Genomic DNA, 24,617 nt, shown 5'->3' with positions numbered 1-24,617 from the left:
CTTCTTTGGCCAACTCAGAAGGTACCACCCTTAAGCACATATTTCCTGCATCTTATTAAATTGAAGTCAAGGAAGGTGTTTTTCTGACTCACATCAGAGGAAACTTATATATACCTAAAATTCCAGTTTGGGAATAGTTCTGTTTTAAACCAATGCAATCAAATCCTGTCTTTAAATTATGCACATGTCTAAGTGCTTCAGTGCACTGAAAACTTTCAGCATTTCTAAAAACATTTAGTTGGAACAGTTTTTAAATTGCTGTGTTTAGTTTCTGTTCTTAAAATTGGAACAGTTGTATTTTCATCATGGCAGGAATGAACAGAAACCAGAAATAATGACTCCTCTGAAATTAGTTCAGGGGTGATATACAGAGCAGTGGGACTTGCCAAAGTCATATTCTGACTCTACTTTACTTGAGGGAAAGACAGTTTTCACTGTTGATACTCAGGAAAAGAAAAACACATCTGATACAGATGGCTAATTAGATTTTATTTTTCCCAAAACAATTTTTCCAGGAGGTCAAGGAGTTAGTGTTGTTAAGACTTTCTTCTAAGGAAGGATCATAAATATACAAACAGGTGAAAATCCTATTGTGTATAGACCTGTGTGTGATGTCAGCTTCAGGTTCTGAGGATGTGAGCAATGCAAATGGCCTGACCATTATTGTGACTTTTCCCATAAAGGGAACATTAGTAAACAGATGAGGAAAGAAAGTAGAGAACAGTAAACTTAATGAGAAATAGGTTTGCATATCACAAAACAAGTTTATAGGGTTATTGTCTGAGGGATGTACAAGAAACGTCTCTGCTTTTTTAAAGTTTCCTTTTGACCACAAAGGATTTTTTTTTGGTGTGCTATGCAAGAATGAAGACCTTAGACTTCAGATGTTGCCTTCTTTATTTCATTAATGTTAATACAGGAAATCAAAAAAGATCACAAAAACACTATGTCTCATTATCAGGATGTTTCTTTTGATTCTGAACATGCCAGCAAAGCATGCTTGATCCAGCAACATCAAAAGATGAAGCCATTTGTGCTTCGTTGGTTTGCCTCAGATATTTTTTCCTTCAAGGCAGAAGGTTTAACTTTTTTACTTAAACCCCAAGCCATGAGACTGCAAGTGTACATCTCTTATTGCATCTGTATTTTATGGGAATATCTTACTTGAAGCACAACAGATGGACTCATTTTAGCCAAGACTCAGAACCTTCAAATGTTACAGCATTGATATGTGGATACATAGGGCCATACTTTTATTACTGAGGGGCAACGATTGTTGATTTTAGTGCTTCCATACCACAGAAAAATAGCCAACAAAAGAAGGCTTGCAGCTATACTTTTGTTTTTAATAACAAAAATGATTGCATGAAAAATAGTTGCTGAATCAATTGTTTGCTATTTTTATATGGCTACTGCATTACAAATTTTATCTAACTGACCATGCAGATCACTTAAAGTTGTTTTGGTGATTCTAGCTGTTCAGGAGTTGTCAAAAATTCCGTGCTTGGTTTCTGCCAATCCACGCTCTACTCCATTACAACACAGATTAATATCATAAATAACGCATATTAAACTTAGAAACATATTCTAATTTGCACTTTTTAAATTACAGCAATGCCTATATTTTACTTCAGACCATGAGCCAATGGCTGTGTTTCAAGTATTCAGAGAGCAGTCTTGATCATATTGCAGCTGAAATAAAGCAGATTTTTGCATAGGTGACATAAACAGAACTTCCATTGGGTAGACTTCAGTGAGCTGGTACAATTTGCTACATTTAACCATCCACACTGTACTGAAAGATGCACTGCAGGCTAAGTGGATGGCATACACACTGCTAAGATCCATGCTTTATCACAGTGTGATAAAATACATTATCTGCAACTGTAATAATATCAAAAGTACTGGAATTTTTTGTTGAATGGTTTTGACCCTTGATGAAGGTTCTGACAGGATCACTGTTGCTAGCTGCAAGTCAGTAAAAATGGAGTAGGGAGACACCTGAGAGTTGGTTAAACATGATGAAGTGATGCCTTGCTTATTTTGCCAGTTTGGAAGGTATCTATTTCACCTCTTGACAATTTTCCCATAATATTCCACATTTGATGACAAATCCAAGGTGACAGTTGGAAGACTCTTTCTATTGTTTCATGCTTACTAGTATGCTTGAAGTGGATCAAGGTTGTAATGAATTCCAGAAAGCCAAGAGAGTTTCCATCATGCACAATATCAAAATGTGGATCTATACTCAACAAGAAATGCAATAATGGAACAGCCCGTCGGGCTGGGGAGCATGGGGGATTCATAAAGGGAAATGTACCCTCTTGTTCACCTTTCAAAATCCAGACCAGGTGAGCAGCAGCTAATAGATTTTCCTGTTAGCTCCTGGGTGGCCTCTGTGAGGAGAGAGGTGCACTGAGCAAAGAGGCAGGTTGAGGGATGGAGGATGCAGGAGATCCCAGGGAGCGCTGGGCACTCCTCTGTGGGGGCACCAGGAGGGACACAGGGGGTTCTGCAGGAACTGGGACTGCTCTCCTGCACCCATCTTTGCCAGAAACTCTGTGTGAGAAGCAGCCAACCTTTTAGTCTCCCATACAGCAGCTGCAGGCTCCAGGTGCAGACAGAGCAAGCAGAGGGATGATTCCCAGCAACACCAGTGAGTCTTATTTGCCAGGACAATCCCATGGAAATCCTGTGTGTGAAGCCAAATAATGGAGGGGGCAGCTAGAAATAAGGGCATGGAGGGAGTAGCCCTTCCTTGATTTGCCATTCTCAGCTGTCCAAATTGTCTTTCTCCCAAATTCCCCCCTTGTCTTGACTGTTCCTTCTTTAGTGCTTCTCATACTGATAATTTGCACTACATCTAATTAAATACTTCACTGAAGCAAGATGCCTTTCAGGCTCTGAAATGTATCACCTGTCTCAGTTAAGTTGCCAGCTGAGAACTGACTGGACAGACATTTAAATACAACTGTACTATAGAGTTATAGTCAAGCATTTTCATTAATTCAAATAGCTGGTAGTTTTAAAAATTTGTGCCACCATTTTTACAGGTCAGGCATGTGCATTAGTTTTCCCAATTCTTTGGTGAAGTAGCTGAGTATTTTCCCTTCAGTACATGGTTCATATTCCTGAGGACGTGCATTTGCCTCCTTTCTTTTCAGGGAGGGACAAAAACACTTTCAGGCCATTTTTCTTCCCCTGATTACAGGGGCCATTTTCTTCCCCTGTGATCTGTACACAGAAACTGTGTGAAATACTCAAATCAAAGTCTGAAATGCTAATGCTTTAACATGTGCTATAATCTGAAAATGGGTAAATTTGTCTGCACTGGAAATTTGAAGCATGAGGCTGACTCCAGGACGACAATATAAACAAATGCTACCAACAAAATATCTTATTTAAGGACTTATTAAGGACATGGGATCTTAAACCAACATAGTATTGTTACAATACTCTGCTGATATGTTTTAGTTGTCAGTAGAAGTTCTTTTTTTTCAATGGTTGCCTTGCTCTGACTTAGATGTACTTTACTGAAGCCAACTCTGTCACAGGAAACTTGGGAAAATTTGCACAGTGTTTTTGTGGGGACACCCTGAACTAAATAAACCTCAAACATTTTAGTTTGTGGTTTTTTAAGTGATCTTGGATTACTCTTTGATTCTACACTAAATTATACTAAGTTTACATGATTAGGTGGCTGGAACATTCAACTACACAAGATCTGATGTCTTGGCATTTTGAATATATCAGGGTTAAACTGTGAATGAAAACTTTGTGGGGGGGGGGGAAGGGGGGGTGAGGAAGGTTTGCATGTGTGGGAAGTAATAAAATCACTTCTGCAAAGAAGTGACCAAAGGAAATATTTGCCTGAGTCCACAGGCTGTCTTGCATAGCTCTGATAAAAACTGAGCAGATCTCAGGATCTTTTATGGTACAAACTAACCAATTAAATTTTTCTGTTTATACATTGTACTTTTTCTACTCTGTTTTCATCTGAAATGTCTTGATAAGAAGCAGTAAATGTAAGTTGGGGTCACAAACTCGTAATATTTTGGCAGTAGATAGCAGTGTGAGAGCAAATTTGAAAGAAAGTGTTAAGCTTTAAAGGTCTGCAGTTTGACAGGCTGTTATCTTTTATCCTTCCAGCACAAATCTTTATGCTGACTTCTCTTGTATCCCTTCATTCCCGGAGGGAGCTCGAGTTCGTTCACATGTTGCTGGACAAGAGACAAAGAAGATCTGTTCAGCACATGCAGAACAGATGCTCAGGGGAGGAGGGGGAATTTTCCAGTGCAGTTTCTGCAATATCCATTGCTGCTGTCTTGCTCCCTGTGTGAGCGCTGCTAGCCTCTCCAGAGCTGGTCTTGGGGATTTTCCCATCTTGGAGACAGCCCACCCAAGTCAGCCGCTCCTGAAGACAATTGCCTATCAAAAATACTCTCAAAGAGTGTCACCTGCTCCCATACTTCCTTTTCAAGAAGGGAGAATAAAATAGACGGAACCACTGAATATTTGTTTCTCAAAGGAGTGGCTTAAGGTAAGCAAGATACAGGGTGAGGAGAGAACACAGAGTGCTGCTGGTGCTCACTCACAGCAGTGGTGCTCAACTTTGGCTTCCCTTTTTTATGTTGTGGGGTTGAACAAGCTGTGGACTTGTTCCAGCAGGAGGTGAGGAGGTGTTATGACTCCTGTGCTCATCTGAGGCACGCAGGCACATGACACAGAAGGCACACAGTGTGGGCAGATGAAGCTAGAGCTGCGGCCATTTAAGAGTACATTAACTTCTTCAGCAAGGACTTGATCCTGTGGGGCCGGGAAAGGCACTGTTATTGATGGGAAAAGAGATGAAAGGCAAATGGTCTTTGCAATTTTCTAGCACCTTTTGCGAAGACCTTTAAAGGAGTTTTGTGCCAGGGTGGTCAAACCTGAATTGGTTGTGGTGACTTAAGTCCTTGGAATAACAGCACTGAAGATGCTGATAGCATAGAGAAATTGAAATTGTTAGCATAGAGGTGCTGAAGCATAGAGAAATTACTTTTAGGTGTGAACCCTCAGTCAATTATGCTTAATTTTTTCCTGTTGTTTCCAACAGCACATGGAAACACATAAAAAAATGGATGCAGAAAATAATTTGCTCTTTTAAATCAATATTTCCAATGTTGGAATCAAGTCCAGCCTAGCTAAAACAGCAAATACACATTCTGCTTCAGCTCACCAGAGGATCAAAACTTAATTAGAAGTAAAAACAGAGCCTACTGATATACATCACTTTTCTCCAGGCTCTGCCATTGCATCTGACCAACAGAATGAAGAGTCACACTTAAAAGCAGCCATAAACAAGGCTGCTATGGCATTGTATGACTACTGAATGGCTTTATCACAGTGCAATAAGGCTCCATTATCACTTGCACAAACCAAACGTTGGGACCCCTGATTAGAACAGGGACTTAGGGACTTGAAAAATGCCTTTTCACACAGGACAAATATTTTAGGTAGGAAAAAATTTGCACAAGTTCCTAGGAAAGAGAGGTGTTTCCCCAAACATTGACAATAAATGAAAAAAGAAAAGACATCTGGCCTTGACAGAAAACAGAAATGTCCTTGTGACACATGGAAACCTGGCTAAAGTAGGGAGTGTAAAGTCTTACCACCCAGCCTGGGACATGGTCCAGGCTGCTTCCTCTCTCTCTGAGGAAAGCTGTGCAGAGCTGCAAACAGATACAATAGTTCAATGAGTTTATTTTGTGCTCATGGGCTGATGGAATGAGTTCTGGCTCCTCTAGACCATTTGGGTTCCTGAGTGCTCCGGGACAATTGAGACAGGCTAGGGCAGATGGAGCATTGCCTGGAATTGATGAGTTGCAGTATATGATTTTATTCAGATGATTGAAACTGGAAAACCCCAACATTCAGAGAAAGTGCCTACTTTCTGGGTAGGCCCTGCCTTCCCATTTGGAGAATATCTCAGCTGGCCTGAAGGAATTGCTTGTGTTTCCTCCCTCAGTAGTCCTGGTCTTTTGCAATATTTTCCTGTGTGATGTTGACTAATGGGAATAAATGGCATGTGTTCAATGGTTGTATTTGTTTCTCTCTGAGACATCCCAGAAGACAATGCTGGACTCCTCTTTCCTCTCTTCTTATTTTGTTACCTGGTTCTGTCTTGTTACAAGCAGGCTGACTACAGTAGGTGATGAACTGTGCAAAGTATCTGGTTATCCTTGCCTGGAAGGGCTCTTTGTTGAGATATGCTGGTGCTGGAGTAATTTTTGCAGCTTCCTAACTGATGTACTTCTCAGTTCAGAATGGAAATTGGAGCAGGATGTTCTCAGATCTCAGGTTAAAATTGTAGCTGTGCTATGCAGTTTTTTACTTTTTTTTTTTCTTCTGGAAATAAAGATAACACAACCAGTGAGGCCACAGACATTTGGTGTTATCAACAACATCTTGAAACAAAGTTGCAAGAAATACAATATATTCTGGTGGTTTTATTTATTTCTTTTTTGTTCAAATGGCTGAGGGCTTTAAACACATGATGCTGAATGAGACTTCAGAGTATTTACTTATTTGATATGGAATGTTTTTAAATTGTTAGGCTCGAGACAGTGAGCTGTAGCTTGAGACTATGATGAAACTCATAAATGTGAGCTCCCTTTACACAAATAGGATGACCAAATAACAAACCAGAATGTTCTTTGAGTGATAAGAGTCTTTAGGGATCTTCAATTTTCATTCACTTTAGGTGGAATTATTTACTTTCTTGATTACTGAATCAGCTAGTAGTTAAATTTATGACCTTTCCTAAATAGTTTTCAAAAATTTATTGCAAATGGAGCTGATAACAATCAAAAAACCTCAACAGCCTGTATCAAGGGAAAAAAACCCCTGTAGTGTAACAATTATTACAAAGTTTAGCAAAATAAAATGGTGAGAAACTCAAATTTTACAGAACATAAAGGGATCTCTATGTCATGGAAACGTGTATAGGTTTGAGGTGTGGATTTTCTGGAACACATTTTCATGAAACCAATAACGTGGTCAAGTGGTTTTACTCTTATGGTTTCCTGGGGCTACTTCTAGTTTATAGAGATTAGGTCAGGGAATATTCCAAGTTTTTTATTTTTATTATTCACACTTTACACCGTGCTTTAGATTAAACTACACCTTGCCAGTTTTGGAAGACATTGTCTGTACTTTCTTGATGCTTCCTCATATTATTATTCTATTAGATACCGTGGTGAGTTCATTTTCTGAGAACAATAACCTGTAAACACAGCATTTTCTTTTTCTTAGTCTGGCCTCCTGTTTAAATGAACATTCAGTAGCTTTTTACTCTTTTTTTTTTTAGCATAGTTGAATCATAGTGCTTATTAATTGGGGTTTCTGATTTCAAAGTAAAAGCTCTTTAGCTACAGAGGCTACCTTTGAATCCTTGAACTGGCAAGCACAGCACTTGCCCAGTTTTAATCACATCAGCTGGATTTCAGCCAAATCTCTTTGAGCTTAGAGTTCCTGTGTTTAAGCATCTCAGTTGTGATTCCAGGATCAACTTCATATGGTCCAGAATATTCTTGCATTTAAGTACCTTCTAGTTCTGGTTGAAAGGGATCATTTGGACCTTCTGTCACTTCAGCTGGTTGTCTGAGAGTATGAGGCTCCTGGCTCTGCTAATGCAATGAAAATAGGCAAGTTGCACAGCTGTGGTTCATATAGAAGGATGCTGCATTGCCAATACTTTTACAGGATGTTTTTTGAACTTCTTGTTAGTCTAAGCTTCTCTCCCTTTTCCTGTGCTCCTGCGGTTGGATATTAATATATATTAAAATTTAGGATTACTCTAAAAGTTATTTTTGAATGCAATGTGAATAAATATTGCTTAGAGGAGACTTGGTATTCTCATGCCTTTGGTATTACTACTTTATCTATCTTGACTTGAAAAAAAATAAGGGGGAAGGAAGAAAGGTTTCTCTGACCCTGAAATTCCAGATGCCTGAGATTAAAAGAAAGAACTGGGTTATCCCATAATCTATGCTGGCACTATAGCTGCTAAGTAATTTAATGTGAATACTGTGGAAATGATGATGTATGCCATCAATTGCTGTGAACACAGCTGTGTTTCATCAATCTCTGTTTCCCATGAGACAAAGAACTATCAATGACTTTTACACACTTGATGTCAGCATTGGGTAGGTCTGAAGTTCAATTACTTTATGGAGTTTTGTATTAGCTGTTTTTTGGTCCCCACACCTCTTATGATTTTTATTCAGTAGCAAGTGAGCTATAGCTAACAAAGAGAAATCTCATAAAAAGCCCAACTGCTTTCTTCATAGGAACTGAGATAGAAAGTGACAATATCTCACTTTTTTGAGCAACTGTCATTCATCAAATGACAGTCAGATCAGTTCTCTTCCTGACTAACAAGGTTTCCCAAGCCTGGGGTGTTCAGCCATTGCACCATTCTAGACTAAGTTTTGCTTGGCTATGGGCTGCCACTTATCTAATTTTTTTCCTCTCACTGCTTCTTTCTTCTTCTTCTTCTTTCTTGTCCTAAGAGGTGTTTCTTTATCTCCATCTCTTTTTATCTTGACACCATATTAAATTAATTTCCAGTAATTTTCTTTTCCCCAGAGAAAATTCTCCTAATCCTCACCTCAAACTGTGGGGAGAAGTCCCCTCATGCTGCAGCTCATTGACAGCCAATAGTCCCTGTGACAAAGTTCTCATAGTGCTGCTCTAAATGGACAGAAAAATCCTAAAGGAGGTGGTTCTGAGGTTGCTACATTTTGTGTTTGTTACAGACCCAAAAAAGGAATTTTGATTTACTGTGATTGAATTCAGTCATGACATGGGGCAAAAAGCTTGATTCCAATTGTTGGAAGGCCCTGGATGCAATTCTACCTCCCTGCCACATTTCAGGTTTTATGAAGGAGCTGCTGCCAGGTTATACTAACACACAATGTCCTATGGAGTGTTCCAGTGGAACCCTGGTTATCTAGATCAGGCAGGGATTTATCCTTGCTGGATGATTTAAAGCATTTAATATATTGTATATATTGCTTTATTATGCACGAGCTCTGTTTATCAGCTTCTCATACACAAAGAAATAAACAAAGAAATAAAACTCTCATGCACTTCTCATAACACCTTTGCAATGCACATCAGGAATATAACATGATTTCAACTCAACTCAAACGTGGCCTTCCAGTGTTTTATTTACATCTACCTATTGGAGCCAAAGTAAGGTATGTTCATTTACACCTCATCATATGTTGGCTTCATATTAGACTGCATAAAAAATGTGAAATCTCCACAGGTAAGAGAAAAGGAGAAAACTCTGCATGTTAGGCGTTTTCCCCCAGTTTTAATGCTGAAGATTTTTACTTGCAGATGTTTATTCAGGAAAAAAAAATATAATACTTTGACAATATTGAGACATTTTTAACATTAGTGCAAGTGGAAAAAAATCTCAGTTCTGCTATCTTGGTAAAAATTTCTAATATTAATACTGCTGTTTATAGCAGAATGACATTTTTTTCAGCCTTGTTTTTTTGATCACTTCTGCCTTAATGTCTCTCCCCCTCTTAGTCCAGAAGTGCCTCATTTTGCCTACTATTTAGGTGAAGAGTGCTCTTTATTTATAAGCACGCTGGATATTGGGCTGCACTGTTAGAATGTTAGAATGTTCTGGTGCAAACCTGATACACAGTACTGGTGGGATGATGCAAACTGATGGGATGATGTGTGCAAACACTGACAATTCATTACTAGATTCAAAACTGAGCTAAGTAAGAGTTGTCACGTAGGTGACTCCACAAAGCACATCTTACTTGACAGTTCTGATGCTTTGGCACATTTGGTGAAATGTGTGAGGTTAGAGGTGGATTTTTTAGTTCCCACATCACATTTTGCAGCAGGAATTAGACTTGGAAAAAGGTAGAAAAGGCAGTAAATAATATTTGGGGTTCCATTTTTAAGTATTGCTGGGCCTTGGTCCAAATACTAGGTATAACTTAACCAAGGTCTTTTTTAATATGTCCCTCAAAAATAATTTCTACTGCATGTCTTTTGCTGGAGCAGAGATACATTTCTCCCCAAGTAAGCCCAGAAAGAGACATAGAAATCTCTATAATATACTAGGATTTGACTTGCAAGGAGAAGTGAGTTATTAAAAGAAATAGAAGAAAAATGAAAGAAAACCTATGCCTTTAATGAACAGAATAAAGGAGAAAGAGAAGGTTGATTTAATCTATTGATTTGCTGTGAAGTACAAGAACAGATGTTTTCTGTTAGGTCCCTGGATAAAATTCAGTAGGCGCCACTAATACTTAGGGACTGGTGACTCCTGATAAGATTGAAAATTGATGTCTGCTCTATTGTAACCAAATGGAGATGGCAGGTTAGGCTGCTTTAGGTGACTCATTTCAGAGTACTTGAATACAAAAAAAAAATCTCATTTTCCTAGGCTGAGACACAGATGAGAAATGTTTTGCCAAGAGTTTCCAGCTCCAAAGATGTCAGCCATGAAGAGTTTAATCCTTACAGTAGGCAGTGGAGCACATAAAGCTCCTTTGTTGTAGGTCTGAATCCCCTTGGGTGAAAAAGCTACAAAAATGGTAGATTAACTTTATTTGCCTGATTTCTGTTTGTCAATCACCTCTATGAATGTCTAATCCAATAATTATCTACAGAGGTGCTCAGGGAGATGTGATTACACTGTAGAGGTGTTGGAAGCAAGTCCATTTCAACATTGGCCCAGTTTATCTGACTGCCTCTCCTTCGACAGATCCAAACATTAAACAGATCACATTTAATGGAAGTTCAAAGGCTTTCCCAAAAGGTTCAGAATTCTCTGTGATCAAGGAAAGAAAAAAAAAAGTTTCTCGTTTGCCTTCTTGGAAACCACTCAAAGCAATGTAATTCTGGAATTTAGATTGTCCCATAGTGCCTTTTGAGAGACCTGTGCAAAGATTGCTGAGGTCAGTGTGTAGATGTTCCCAGGTGTCTGGTCAGCTTTCAGGCAAGGAGAGCAGAAAATCCATGCAGAACAGCCCGTGAATGCAAAAAAAGTGCACATGTGGTGTGTGTGTGTTACATACGTGTGTGTATAGATGTCAGGCAAAGGATTTGAATTCTTGCTTTCAGTATGAAATCCACCTCAGAAGCTGCAGTACTAGGCAGGATCTTTCTGCAAAGGGACTGGAATCTATTCTTCACACTTCTCTTACAAGGAAGACTAGAAGGCCTTCCTCCTCAGCCTTCCTGAGATTTTTGGGCTTTTATGTATTTAAATACATTCACATGCACACCCCCTCATATTTGCTCTCATGCATTCCTGCTTTTTCTTAAAGGTATTGTAAGCTGCATAGAGAAGTATTTAAAATAACAGAAATACAGGTTTGAAGTCTGTGTTTTCCTGATGAAGTGACTTCTAAGTATGTGTTTGGACTTTTTTAGTTTTGCTGTTTAGTTGTTTTGCAGTAGCAGATGCCCTGAAATGGCAGACAATTTAGATTTTGGTATCACACACAGAAAGTGGCTGTGGCCACTGTGGGACTACCCTGCAAGATGTGGGGTGTAAAACATGGTACTTGGACTCCACCTGGGGCAGATTAGTTCCTACTTGTGGGTGAAATTTGTAGAGAAGACAGAAAACTTATAAAGAGCTCTAAGGCCCTTAATGAGAGACTTATGTAGCATAAAATGACGTATGCTTTAAAAGACTTGAAGAAAGCAAGGAAGAATTTGAGAAAAAGCATGGCATAGTTTTGATGTGATGTCTTAGGTATGAGCTAGTCAATACTGTTTATAAATCTCCCCCTTTTAATGCATCAGGTCAAAAATTATATTGACCTCTAAACATTGCTAACTAGTTGAAATGAGTCTCAAATATAATCCAGCTGATGTGTAATAGGCATTACAGGCTTGGAATGAAGTCAGATGAATAGAAATATAATTTAACTTTCCAAGTTTCTTTTATTTTTAAAGTATTATAAATGTCTGATTATAATAGATCCTGTACAGAGTGGCTTACTTTCAGCTGTTAGGCAGATCCACATCTCTAAAGAGGGTTTCCTGAGAGTCATTGAGAGCTGGGCAATGTTCCCTGTTCTTCTTGAGAGAGCTATAGGAGTTTTAGCTGCTGTATGATCAACTTTACTTAGAGAATGACGTCTGTAACCTCCTACAATTCTAACAGTGGTCTTGTGTCAGTATAAGACATAATCCCATGCTCAAATTCAAGCCATTCAGTTCTCCTGTTGAAGTCAATAAAATTAGTAAAGAAAAAAGGAATTGTTCACATGCTCAGTACTAAAATACAAAGTATTTTTAAATTGTGAAGGACAAAACGGTTAAAATCATCTAGTCAGGTTGTTTGCACAATTCAGCTTGCAGATCGTTAATCTGTGTTTTGTCTGGTTCTTCAGGATCTGTGTGGGATCATAGAAAATGTATTTTTGAAGAATATCCAATGCTGAATTGAAGGCTTCAAGTGACAGTCAGTGATTGTGTATTGGCTGGCTAAATGGTTTACCTTCACTCAGAAAAAATACACTTCTGAGTTCTAACCTGAAGTTTTACAGTTTCAGCTGCTGAATCTTGTATTTTATCTGGTTCTAATAGCCCTTATCCTCTTCTGCTCAAATAGACATGCAAGAACATCAACGTATTCCTCTCTAACCTTCCTTTTGAAGAAAGTAAGTGAGCTGAATTGTGAAACCTTGAATAATTGTTGTACTTCTTTTGTTAGCCTGTTCTAATTTTGTTCCGTTTCAAATGTGTTTGGTAACTCTTACAAACTGAGAGCAATGTGCCTTGTCTGCAGGGAGAACTTTGTGATGAGCAGCAATGCCTGAAGCAATGCTCAGAAGCGTGAGCAGCTTGGTTCAGATAAGGACATAGAACTGCAGGCTGGTAAACAAACCTCGTTCCAAATTCCTCATGCTAATTCAAATATGTGCTATCTGTCTAGACTCTGCACGAGAACAGCTCCCTGATGTTGCAGCAGAGATGCAGGAGAAGATAAGGAAATGGGGAACAAAAATAGGTGGGAATGACAGCAGTTGTGCCCACAAATCTTGTGCTTCTTCCTAACAAGGAGAGTTGGTCCTTTTGTGCAGGGCTTGAGTCCTTTTGACGCCCATGTTCAGCATCAGCGTGTGAGACCACATCACGTCTCGCAAGGCTGGGTGCTCTGCTGGCAGCGAGCTGAAACAGAAACAGAGCTCTTCTAAGCACTAGCTGGAAACTCACTGAAAAGGCACATCCTGATCTGTGAGCATTCCCTTACAGCCGAAATCTGTGTCAACAACATAGTTTTATACTGGTGATACAGAATCAGTCAAACCACTTGTCCTTGGTCTAAGACTAATCTAGGACAAACTGCAGCATTATCGAGCTTCTGGCGTCCAGTTTCACATACGCAGAAGCTCTGCCCACCTGTTCTATCTTTAATGTTTGTCCCTTGTGGAGTTCAGGCCAACCATCCACATCAGATTTGCTCTAGGAACTTGCTGAACTGACTCAAGTTTCTCGCCGGGAATAACAAATACATTATCGCGAGCGTCTTGGAAGGATCGATTTAATGGCCAGAACCGGAGGCTTGTCCAGCTTCCCGCTGGGTATCCATTCCCGCTGCTGCCGCTCCCTCTGAAGGAATCCCGGTGCTCCCGGTGTTCCCGGCGTTCCCGGTATTCCCGGCGCTCCCGGGGCCGTGAGGCAGCGCTGCCGTTCCCGCGGCCGCCAGCAGGTGGCGCTGCTCACTGCGCGCTGTGGCGGCCCCGGGCCGGCCGAGCCTTCCCGGCCTGCGCTCCCGCCGGGACCAGCCGGGATGTGTGGGACCCACAGCCGTGACTGCCCTCTGCCCTAAAAGCAAAGCTGGAGAGCTACGTTCTTGTCAAATGGAATCAGGGGGAGCCGCCGGTGTTGTCAGGGTCCCCAGGGGTGTGGGGACAATCAGGGAAGGTGTCCATGCTGATTCCTTGGATATGAGCAATCAAGGTAATCTCTTCTCGCTGGTGGCCGGCGGCAGGACCCGAGGGAATGGCCTGAAGTTGTGTCAGGGGCAGTTCGTGCTGGATATCAGGACAAGGTTCTTCTCCCAGAGGTGTTTGGGCGCTGGAACAGCTCCCCAGGGAAGGGGCCGCAGCACCGCCTGACAGGGCCCGAGCAGTTCCAGGCGATGCTCTCAGGCACGGGCGGTGACTCTCGGCCGTGTGCTGTGCAGGGCCAGGAGCTGAATTCCGTGATCCTTGTGGGTCCCCTCCAGCTCACCTTGTTCTGTAATCCAGACCCAGTGAGGGACATGGAAGAGCTGCAAGGAAGCCTTGCAGTCCTGGAAGTGCCAAAGCTCAAACAAAACTCCTGTATAGTCCTATATAATCCATTCCTATTTAAAGAACTAAAACCTAACAAAATAAAACGTCATAGATTATTGGGAATTTGATTTGATGTTAGGAAAAGACTCTTCATCCAGAGGTTTGTAAGGCCCTGGAATAGGCTTGCCAGGGCTGTGGTCCCAGCAGCAAGGCTGACAGAGCTCAGGAGGTGTTTGAACAAAGCTCTCAGGCACGGGCTGTGCCTCTTGGGGTGTCCTGTGCTGGACCAGGGGTTGGACTCGATGACCCTTGTAGTTCTCTTCCAGCACAGGTTATTCTATGATTCTATGAGTGAAGAATGAGGAAATTAGGGATTATATCCTCATAAGACTGAGGTGTTGCTTTCTTTGAGCGATGTAAAATTGTAAATTTAGTGTTCAAATAAGTGTTTATAGGGAAAAAAAAATATAAGTGTAGCAACTGTGAATTACTTTTAGCATATTCACTTGGAAGTTATGTGTGTACATGTGGTTCTGCTGCCTCAGGTATGGCAACACAGACATAGAATTTTAATTTGTGATATAGAGTTAACAGGCAAACTTTGGACTTTTACATTTCCTTTATTTCTTGGTTGAAAAATTATTTGTATACAGTGTACAAAAAATCATAGGATTGTTTCAGGAAAATCTTTGCTCTTGCAATCTTTTTATTAATAAAATGTAATTTGTGATGACTTGTGTGTCTAATCAAGAAAGAGTGACTTAGCCATGGAGATGGTTAGCTTACTATTTGTTTTATAAAAATACATTACTATATGGTTTTCTTTGGGATGTAGCAGAAACCTCTTTCTATTGAGAAGAAAAATACATTTTACATTTGAATTATAATAACCTGTGGGCACTCATTTTTCTTGAAGGTTTTAATCCATTATTTTAACCCTTGTTCCATTTCCCTGTATTTTGGGAGACATCTTCCATGCAAACTTAGATACAAAATTGTACAGCTTCTTTGCAAATAAGCCTCAGGCCTCGAAAAAGCCCCAAACCAACAAAAAACCAAAAACCCCAAACAAAACCAAAAAATTCAACAAAACAAAGAAAACCCACCCCAAACAATAACCAGTGTCTTTTTGGCTAATGTTCCTGGAATATATTTTGGTAATGTTACTGGAAGTAACACAGATTAAAAAAATTGGGGTATAGTCACATTGTTGCAGCATGAAACCAACAAAGAAGGGATTTTCTTCTTCCTTATTCTCCCTGTAGGCTAATAGTATGAAATGTGCAAAGTCCCAGCTCAGGCTAGGTGCCTCTGCAACAAGTTACTCTCATCAGCTGGGGTGAAAAAGTAAAATTGCAAAGCAGTGGCTGCAGCCATATGGGAGCGTTATCAAGCAGGAATTTCGCACAGGTGCCCTCTCTCTTGCTGTCCTTCAGAACAGGTGTCCACAGGGCCAAGCTTTCAAGGTCAGCTTGAAATTCCTATTCATTGATTTAGAGGTCTGGCTGAAGGGCATATTGAATATTTGTTTTACAGTCTCTTTTGAGGGCAAAATGGACAGACACAGTTTCAAAAGGCATAAATGCTTTTCAAGTTACAAATCAACTGTAATCATCCAGAGACTCTTATGCAAGGAGCATCCTTAGATATGATTTGAGTTTTCTAATATGAACAAACACAATATTTTCTTTAAGATGCTTAATCAATTTAGTGAAATTTATTTAGAAAAAAGGGAGACCCAATTATTCTGATACATTTTTTTTAATCACTGATTGTGATGGATTAAAACTGGGAATTATTGGCTATCTGTGTCTAGCGCTCTCTCAGAAGCCATTTATTTGCATTACTGCTCTCAGTAAACAAGATGGTACATTTCTTTTGAATGTGTACTTTAAATTAGTTTCAGCTCCTACTTGGAAGAGGAATATTTTTAACTGACCTTTTTTGTTTGCTTATTTCTCTTACTGATTTGTGAGGCTTTGATTGAAGACTTCCATCTCTTGCTTTTTGCTTTAGCAATGGTTATTCACGTTTGTATGTGATTAATTCAGCGGTCACTCCACAGGAGGGTATTAAGTAAAATACTTAGTGTCTTTCCCAGAGACCAGGTTCTCTGCAGGGAAAAGCACCACGAGAACAAGAATTAGAATGAATTTTGGTCCTGGTGGAGATTTGTAAAAGACGTCTTCTGCAGGCAGTCTGGCCACTGGGAAGGGGCTCTCCATGCAAGGCTGCAGGCAGCTACAAGGGTCGGTCTCTGATCCGTGCTGGCTGATGACTACCTTCGTCATCCTGAGCTGAGGCTGCTGAGCAAAGTTTATGTTTTTATTCTCTTTGGTAGCTACTGCACAGAGCTTTGAAGTATCACAGCTTGAAACACCACAGAGCTTTTCTCTGCCAGCCCAGATTACTTATGGGAAAGGGATCAAATAAAACCAATTTAGATACTGCAGTTAGCAATGCTGACATCATCAGTAGTGCCCTTTCAATTCCTCCATCAACTTTGACTCTCTTTTGCTTTACTATTTGGAAATGGCATTAAATGCTGATGAGGCAGTGTATATTTCAGGTTTCCAAAGTCCTTTGAGTCACTTTTAGACAATCAAATCTTTTTTGGAGTACAGGTACCTGACATTACCTGCTCATGATATGGTGCCTGATCACATCCAGGAAGCTATTTCAGTACTGCTGCATTCCTGCTCTGGTTGGACAAAATGCAGTTTATCTTTTATTTCCTGCCCATAATGGGATTGTTAAGGGAGTTTTTAGAGCTTTAGGAGACTTTGTGCATCTGAACAGAATCTTAATTATTGGTGTGTTCTTCTTCAAAGTGAAGGGTGTCATGGCTTTAAAATTCTGAATCTAAATCTCATGGAAGCTGAGGTAATAGAGGTTCAGTGATTTGGGTCCTCTTTCAGGTTCTCACCTCTAGTTTGTTCTTAATCAAAGTTGTGTTTCTTGCACAGGAGAGAAGTGGCTGATGATTACAGAAAGTTTACAGAAAAAGACTGAGGAGGGAGACAAATATCATTCATGACTCTTTATCCATAGTTAGGGTGCAGATGTCTGTTAGTGTGCATTGTTTGCTAAATCCATTCCATTTCCTAATCTTGTGCCACCGTGCACAAGTTTGCAGTGGAGTTAGTGTGCAGCAATGCTGAGACTATCTGCTCAAAAACCATTTATCACCCTGCCTCTCACAGATGCCTCTGCCGTCACTTGAAACATATTTTGAGCTGCACAAGCCCTGGATTTTTTTAAGATCTGAGATGAAAATGGATGAAAACACATTAGCATGAAACAGATTCTCTAGCCCTTTTGTCAAATTTTTTATCAAGTGTCAGCTATCAATTTAAGAAATTATGGGGCTTGAATGTAAAATTATGTCTTTGGATTATTTCTGCCTAATTTTCTGAAAGAGTAGCACTATTTCTTGGAAATTAACAGAAGGATAAATGATCGTTGTATTTCTTAGATCATACCACATCTGATTGGCTGCTCTAAGCACATCACTGGAAGACTGTAGGAGAATAAGTTTAGTCCAGGTTCATTCACATTGTATCTTCTATTCAGTTTAGGACTTCAAGGTTTTGTTTAGCTTGCTCCTCCTCAGCCATACTTTTGATTGTGAAGAATATTTTTCTTTGCATCTATAAAACTGACTTTGGTTGGTGATTTCTCTAAGGACTGTTACACTACCGCCTATGGCAGTGTCTTAGTAGAAAGAGAACTTCAATTAAAATATGCTATTTAAATGCCTTTGTTAAGATAATAAGACAACTTTATTAAAAATTATCTGTCATCTGAGGGTGACTATAATCAAGATGACAAACAGCATGAAAAATAAGATTTTTTTTGGAACTAAATGCAAATTTTATCTGCAACTAATTTTGAATACTTTGGGAATATGTTGCTTCAGAAATCACCTCATTCTTTTGGTGGAGTGACTGTGCTTTTTAGGTATGCCTGAAAAGACCAAAAGCCATTCTGGATGTAGAGAGCGGGAGTGCAGAGATCATCACACCCATCAGCACCAGGTTCTTCTTGTTTTATGTTACAGCTATGTAATGTTTAAATAAAAATAAATTAAGTGTTAAGTAGAAAGTCTTCCTGCCCTAGTGTGAATAACAACATACTCCTGGCATGACAATATAGCAGTCGTTAGCTCTGTGCTGGAGATGATCTCATAGTTGGTTTAATCAAAAATCTAATCTATGCTGTTGAGAGGGCCATAGCTTGGGAAATTCAATCTTTTATCGTTTTGCCAAGAACTTTCCTTAGTGTCCTTTGGGTCACATTGGAAGGCTCATTTTGTTGTGCTAGGGTTTTCTGAGTGAGAAATCACACAGCGTTTTTGTTGTGGGGCCTCAGAAGGCTTTTCTCACACAGGCTGGGATGCATTAGGGAAATGAGTAAACTAGGGTCATATCATACATGCCTAGTCTATCCACTGCTGTCTGTGTGTTTTGATAGATGAGATGAAAATTGTATTTATTTGCATTGAATACTATTAGTTTTCTTTAAAGAGTTAAAAAATCCTCATTAGATTTTTTTTTAAATAATGGTAAACCACTTAGGAATCTACAAAGTCAAAAGCTTGCTTGTAAAATTTTCTAGTTCCTTAACTTGAGTGCTTGTAAGTTGCAAATGCTGTTGTTTTCAGAACAACTGCTGTTAATGAGCAGGCTTTTCCAATCAGTTTTGAATGAAATATTGAAACATGAAAGATAAACTGTAGTTACATCGGTTTTAATTTTCTGTTCCCTGAATTTTTTAAGAGACAGATTATATTCTGTTAGGAAAAGGCTGTTACTGCAGTCTAGAAGAAACTCCTTTTAGATGAGAAGGGAAAGATGCCTGAGGTGTTTGATGTGGGAGCCTCTGTGATACTGTGTTACCTGGAAATAAGGATGGAAAATCACTGAGATTCACTAGAGAGACAGGAAAGGAAGAATCCTGACCACTGCCAGATGCAGTCTTGGGTGTCATAGAAAACCCCCTCATTTGAATCCAAATCCTGTTTGCATTGTGTTCAATAGCAAAATTCCAGCATAACAACAGATTTGGAAGGGGCCTTATCAGAGCCTTATTTCATAGCCTGTGATAATGAATCATCTTCCTTAAACCAGCTTTCATGCATTTCTGTATGATCTCAAACCTTCTCATATAACTACGAAACAGCAAAGAGATATTTATTGTGCAAAGGCTAATGTAAGGCAACTGTAAAAGTAATCTGCCTGAAATGTTTTATTTTGCTGGGCTGTGCAGTTCAGTTTGGTGTTTCAGGAGTCACACAGCAATCCTGCAAATTCTTGGCTTCCCTGAGGAGTGTGATGGCAAATCCTTGCACTGCTCTGCTCTCATTGCAGTGGCTGGGCCTGTGTCCAATACTTGATATGCAAGTTATCCCACAGAGTGATACAAAACTCCTTTTGATTTAATGCAAGAGGACATTTTTCTGTCAGTCAGTAGAAATTAAAGGTCCACAGGTTCTGGATCCAAGCAGACGCTTAGGGGTTCTTTTATCTCTGAGCATGCAGCCTGGGCAAGTCACAGACTCTCACAGCCCCATTGATATCACTGGGATTCAGCACTGGTGCATATCTCCAAGGTTTATTGGTGCTTTCAGGAGGTGTAAATTAAAACCAGCCATTCAAACAAGATATTCTCAATTCCACTTTCATGAGCCACACCTTCTCTTTATCCCCTGTGAGTGTTTCTTCCTATGTGTTGCCTGTATCTTCTGATATGATGAACTGTAATTCACTTTGAGAGACTTGGGAGTATAATTTCTTCTCTTGGGCATACTATTTCCCCTGAATGCCATGCTAGGAATTATTAATATCTCTTTTATATGCCAGAGGAATGTGGAATATGCATCCTGGCAGTGTCTTTGGAGCCCAAGGGAGGGCAAGTGAGGAGAGAGGCTGGGCTGATGGAAACGCTGTTCCCTGTGGGAGGTAGGAGTGGTGGAATTTGCTGTGCCACGCTTTCATACTGAGCCTCTTCTCTGTTTTGCCAGTGGCATCCCCACACAATGTTATATCAGCTGTTCCCAGCCCTTCACCAACACCACCCTCTTTTGTGTGACCTTGGGTCACCCCTGGGCTAAATACAAGGAACTGGGTGATGCAGTTTCTTTCTGAGCTTACAGGACATAATAACAAGTGTGAAAACAAGGAGGCAAGAAGGACAACACAGATCTGGTTCATGCCTCTTTCTTTCTTTAATTTTAGCTGTCATTTATGCATTCACGTTTGTGTTGCTCTGGTATTGCTTGAAGCCCCATGGGTTGTTACAAGTTCTCACTAATTAAGGCGATGATATATTTTCCTGGCAATTTTTTTAAGCTCCTTGCTTTGTGTGTCTGACTCAGGATAGACTTTATCAGCTGTATGCTCTTTCGTGTGCTTTCTATTTCTGCTAAATAAAAAAGCACCTTTTCCACTCTTTAGTCACAACCCTGGATGGATGTTGTTTTTGGTTTTTTTTTTTTTTAACAGGAGTATTTCTCAACATTATCAGCATTGTTATGAAAACTAGTTGTTGTCTTCATTGTTCTTGTAGCCCTTTTCCACTCAGAGCACTTATTTTGTTGTCTTCATTGTCCTTGTAGCCCTTTTCCACTCAGACCACTTATTTAGTTCACTTAATAAAGTTATAAATCAAGCCATTAAGCCATTAGTAAAAATACTGGAAATATCAAACTGAGGACAGGTTCCTTGGCTGCATCTACACACACACACACACACACACACACACACACACACAAATCATGTTTGTGCATATTTCTAGTGAGTGAGCCACCAACAAGAGCTCCTTGAATAAAGTGCTTCCTCTAGTCTGTCTCCCCTGGTGGCTTATGAAAATGTCAAGGAAGATAGTATTGAAAGACTTGTTCTGCTAAAACTCTATGGCATCTACTGCATCTCCACTGGGCATGTATCCTATTACAGGAGAGAAGATTGGTTTATGTGACATGGATTCATGTCTGATAAATCTATATCTGTAAAATACTAACATTTACATTTAGTAGGATTGCACCCTTCCTTTTTCAAGCTTAAGCCTTCTGCTTCAGACTTCTGTCTCATAGCAGTTCTTTTAGGTCTGAGTGCTAGCTTTTCATTCCTGTTCAAGTATTGTGATGAGGTAATATTCTACCTTTCATGTTTCTGGGTTGTTTTTTTTTTGTTTGTTAATTTGTTTTGGTAGCCATTGAATTTATCATGTTAAATTTAAAGCTATACTTGTGATACTTAAACTTGCTGGAGAGTATCCCTGTGATTTTTTGAGTGCTTTTATCAGTAATAATCAGTAATAATTCAGAGGCTGAATCCTGTGATAACAAAGGCATAATCCCTCTGGGGTCCTTGGGAATTTTCTCTTCAAAAATGACCATGCAATTACTGCCAGGATTTCTGTCTTCAGACAGTAGCTGAATGGGCTTTTGGACAGAGTACTATTCTGGTTGCCAATCCCAAGTTTCTCTCCCCACCCAAGTCAGAGAACTGTGTGCAATTACTGCTCCATAAAGGGCTTAGCCAGCTGTGGGATGCTGAACACTCAAAAATCCCATTAATTTGAGAGGGAATTGTTGATCTTGCCCTTTCTCTGGATGAGGCTGTATATGTTTCTAACTAGATTGCTCCAGAGACCTGGCAGTGAGTCTGGAGGGCATTTTCCTAGGCTGTTACTCAAATATCTGCTTGCAAATATGCAAAACATTCCCAAAGGACAAAATGTTGTTGGTAACATGACACACCCTCCCACCACCCCAGAGAATAATGTCTATTAAATCCTTTTTAATTAGTTGTGGTATTATAGATCCTGAGCAGTGCATATTCACAAAACAGTTGTGAAGCCACTGTCCTGTCCCATTTCTCCCTAAGAGGCCTTTGATGCTCTTGGTCCTATTCCGTGGCTCACCAGTGCTAGTCAAGTCATTATTTAGGCTTTTCAAAACCTGCCCTCAGGCCCTCAGCTTCTTTGAACATGCCTCAGCTTTTCCAGCCTCTGAGTCCTTTCTTCATACTCTGTACCATGGAAGACTGTTGTGAAACACATTTTCTGCATTCTTACCCCTTCAAGGGCTTCCATATTGAAATGTTCTCCAGATCACTGTATTTGAGGATAAAGCTCTAAAGTTCTGAAAGCTCTGATTTTATAGACTTGAGGGGAAAACCGAATAGGACCTTAAAGGGGATAATCTGTAGAGTTTTTTGAACAGCAGCCTTTTGGAATGGTTTTGTAAAAAATAAGGTTTTCAGTTCAGTATTTGTTTTAAGTGAAGAGTAGTCCTCTTGCAACAATTGCAATAACTCAGTGACAAATAGTCAGTTTCCATTGTCATCTTATTTTGGGCTGTTAGAAAAATACATTGAAGATATTTTTTCTGGAAAACTGACATTCTGAGCAGCTTCTGCTTACTTGATTAGCCCTAGTATCGAGGTGTTGGGAAGAGTGAGAAGAGGAGAGTGGCATTTTAGCCAAGAAAAAAGTTGGATAGCTGAAACTTTAAAAAATTTTAGTGGGAAAGGAGTTGAGGCAATGGATGGTTAGAAGGAAGAGCTTGCAATTTGACTTTTGTCAGCCACAGGAGGTTGAAATGTGTGGGGGCTATCTTCAGCTGGAATGCTTGTGAGAAAGACAAGGATTTAGCTTAATTTGAACAAAGAATTGGGGACTGAGTTAGCTCTTCAGTAGTAAAATTAAAGTACATTTCATGTTTATACGTAGTGTTTATTTTCTTCTTGACATTCCCCTCCCTTCACAAAGCAAAATTAAATACACTGGATGAAAGCAGAATTTACCTTAAAATTTGATTTGATGGATTTTTCTGAATGAAAAGCATGTAGGTTGCTGCTCCCTTCCTCTATATATGTAGCAGTACAGGATGCATGAGTATAAATGTCAGGCAGCTGGGAGCTGTTTGTTTTTGGAGAACTGGAAGCTCTTTGAAAACTGCAGGAGTAGATATGTTTCTGAAGTTTTATTTCATTGTTTAGCTTTCTGTCATCCAGAAGTGCAGTGTTTACTTAAACGTTATACAAGCTCAGTGTTGTAAATTAACAAGTACTGTTGTAAATTAGGAGTCTTGGCTTTAAACTGCTGGACTCAATGTTATAATTGAAAACATCTCTACAAACACTCAGCTGTTGAGTCCAACTTTATAGAAATACCTTGATTTCAGAATATGACATTCACAAGCGGGTCTGAAATGTTACGCTGAACTAAACCTGAGGTGTACTTGAGGTGTACATTTGAATTTTTTATCAAATGACATCTGCCATTCAAATCTGAGAAACCCATGCAATCTAGGGTTTGATTCTCTCTTCCTGTGGCAGAACTCCTGTATGGTTCCTGTGTATGTTATTGATAAACACAGCCCCTAGCATTAGATTTTAATTTATATGGTTTAAAGACTGTCTTTTCTTTCTGAAGGAAAGTTTGTCACATTGACATTCATGTTTCATGTAAATTTCTTCATCATGCTGCATGTAAACACAGTCACATTGAGAGATGGAAGCTCAGAGCAAGACAGAGGAAAATGTTGGAGGTAAGGTAGCTCTAACCCTAAATAAGAGTTAAGCAGTCCCAGAGAGGTGTGTTTTGCAGTAGAAATGTGATGGAATAGAAGGAGTACAAACAAGTCAGGACATTAAGACTGTTTCAAAGAGGACAACTGCAGGAAGAATCAAATAGGTAAGAAAAGACAAAGCAAAGCTGGGAATGTCTTAAGTAGAAAAAACTTCAGTGTGCATTCTTCATACTGTGATCTCTGTTCTGACTTCCCTTTAAAAAAGAATGTATATATTTTATCCATATATGGTGGAACTATTTATTTAAGAGGGTAGCAGAGTGTGAACAATGGGAGTGGAAATGATTGAGCAGTGACAGGATAAACATTTACCATACAGAGATTTTACTTCCAAATAGGCTGTGTGCTTTCTGTTAAAGAAAAAACAAAAGAGAGATTTCACACAATCACAGAATTGTTACGAAGGGATCTCTGGGTATCATCTAGTCTAACCCCTGCCAAGGCACCTAGAGCAGGTGACACGGGAACATGACCAGGTGAGTTTTGAATGTCTCCAGAGAGAGATTCAACCTCCCTGGGCAGCCTGTTCCAGTGCTCTGGCATCCTGAATGTAAAGGAGCTTGTCTCACATTGAGGTGAAATTCCTTGCATTTTGGTTTATGGCCACTTATCTTTGTCCTTTCATTGTGAACCACTGAAAAGAATGTGGCACTATGACACCATCCTCTTGGCTTCTGCCTTTGATGAGGCAGATTGATGAGATC

This window comes from Ammospiza caudacuta, chromosome 4 (assembly GCF_027887145.1).
Source record: "Ammospiza caudacuta isolate bAmmCau1 chromosome 4, bAmmCau1.pri, whole genome shotgun sequence".
Taxonomy (NCBI): domain Eukaryota; kingdom Metazoa; phylum Chordata; class Aves; order Passeriformes; family Passerellidae; genus Ammospiza; species Ammospiza caudacuta.
This window is presented reverse-complemented; position numbering follows the sequence as displayed.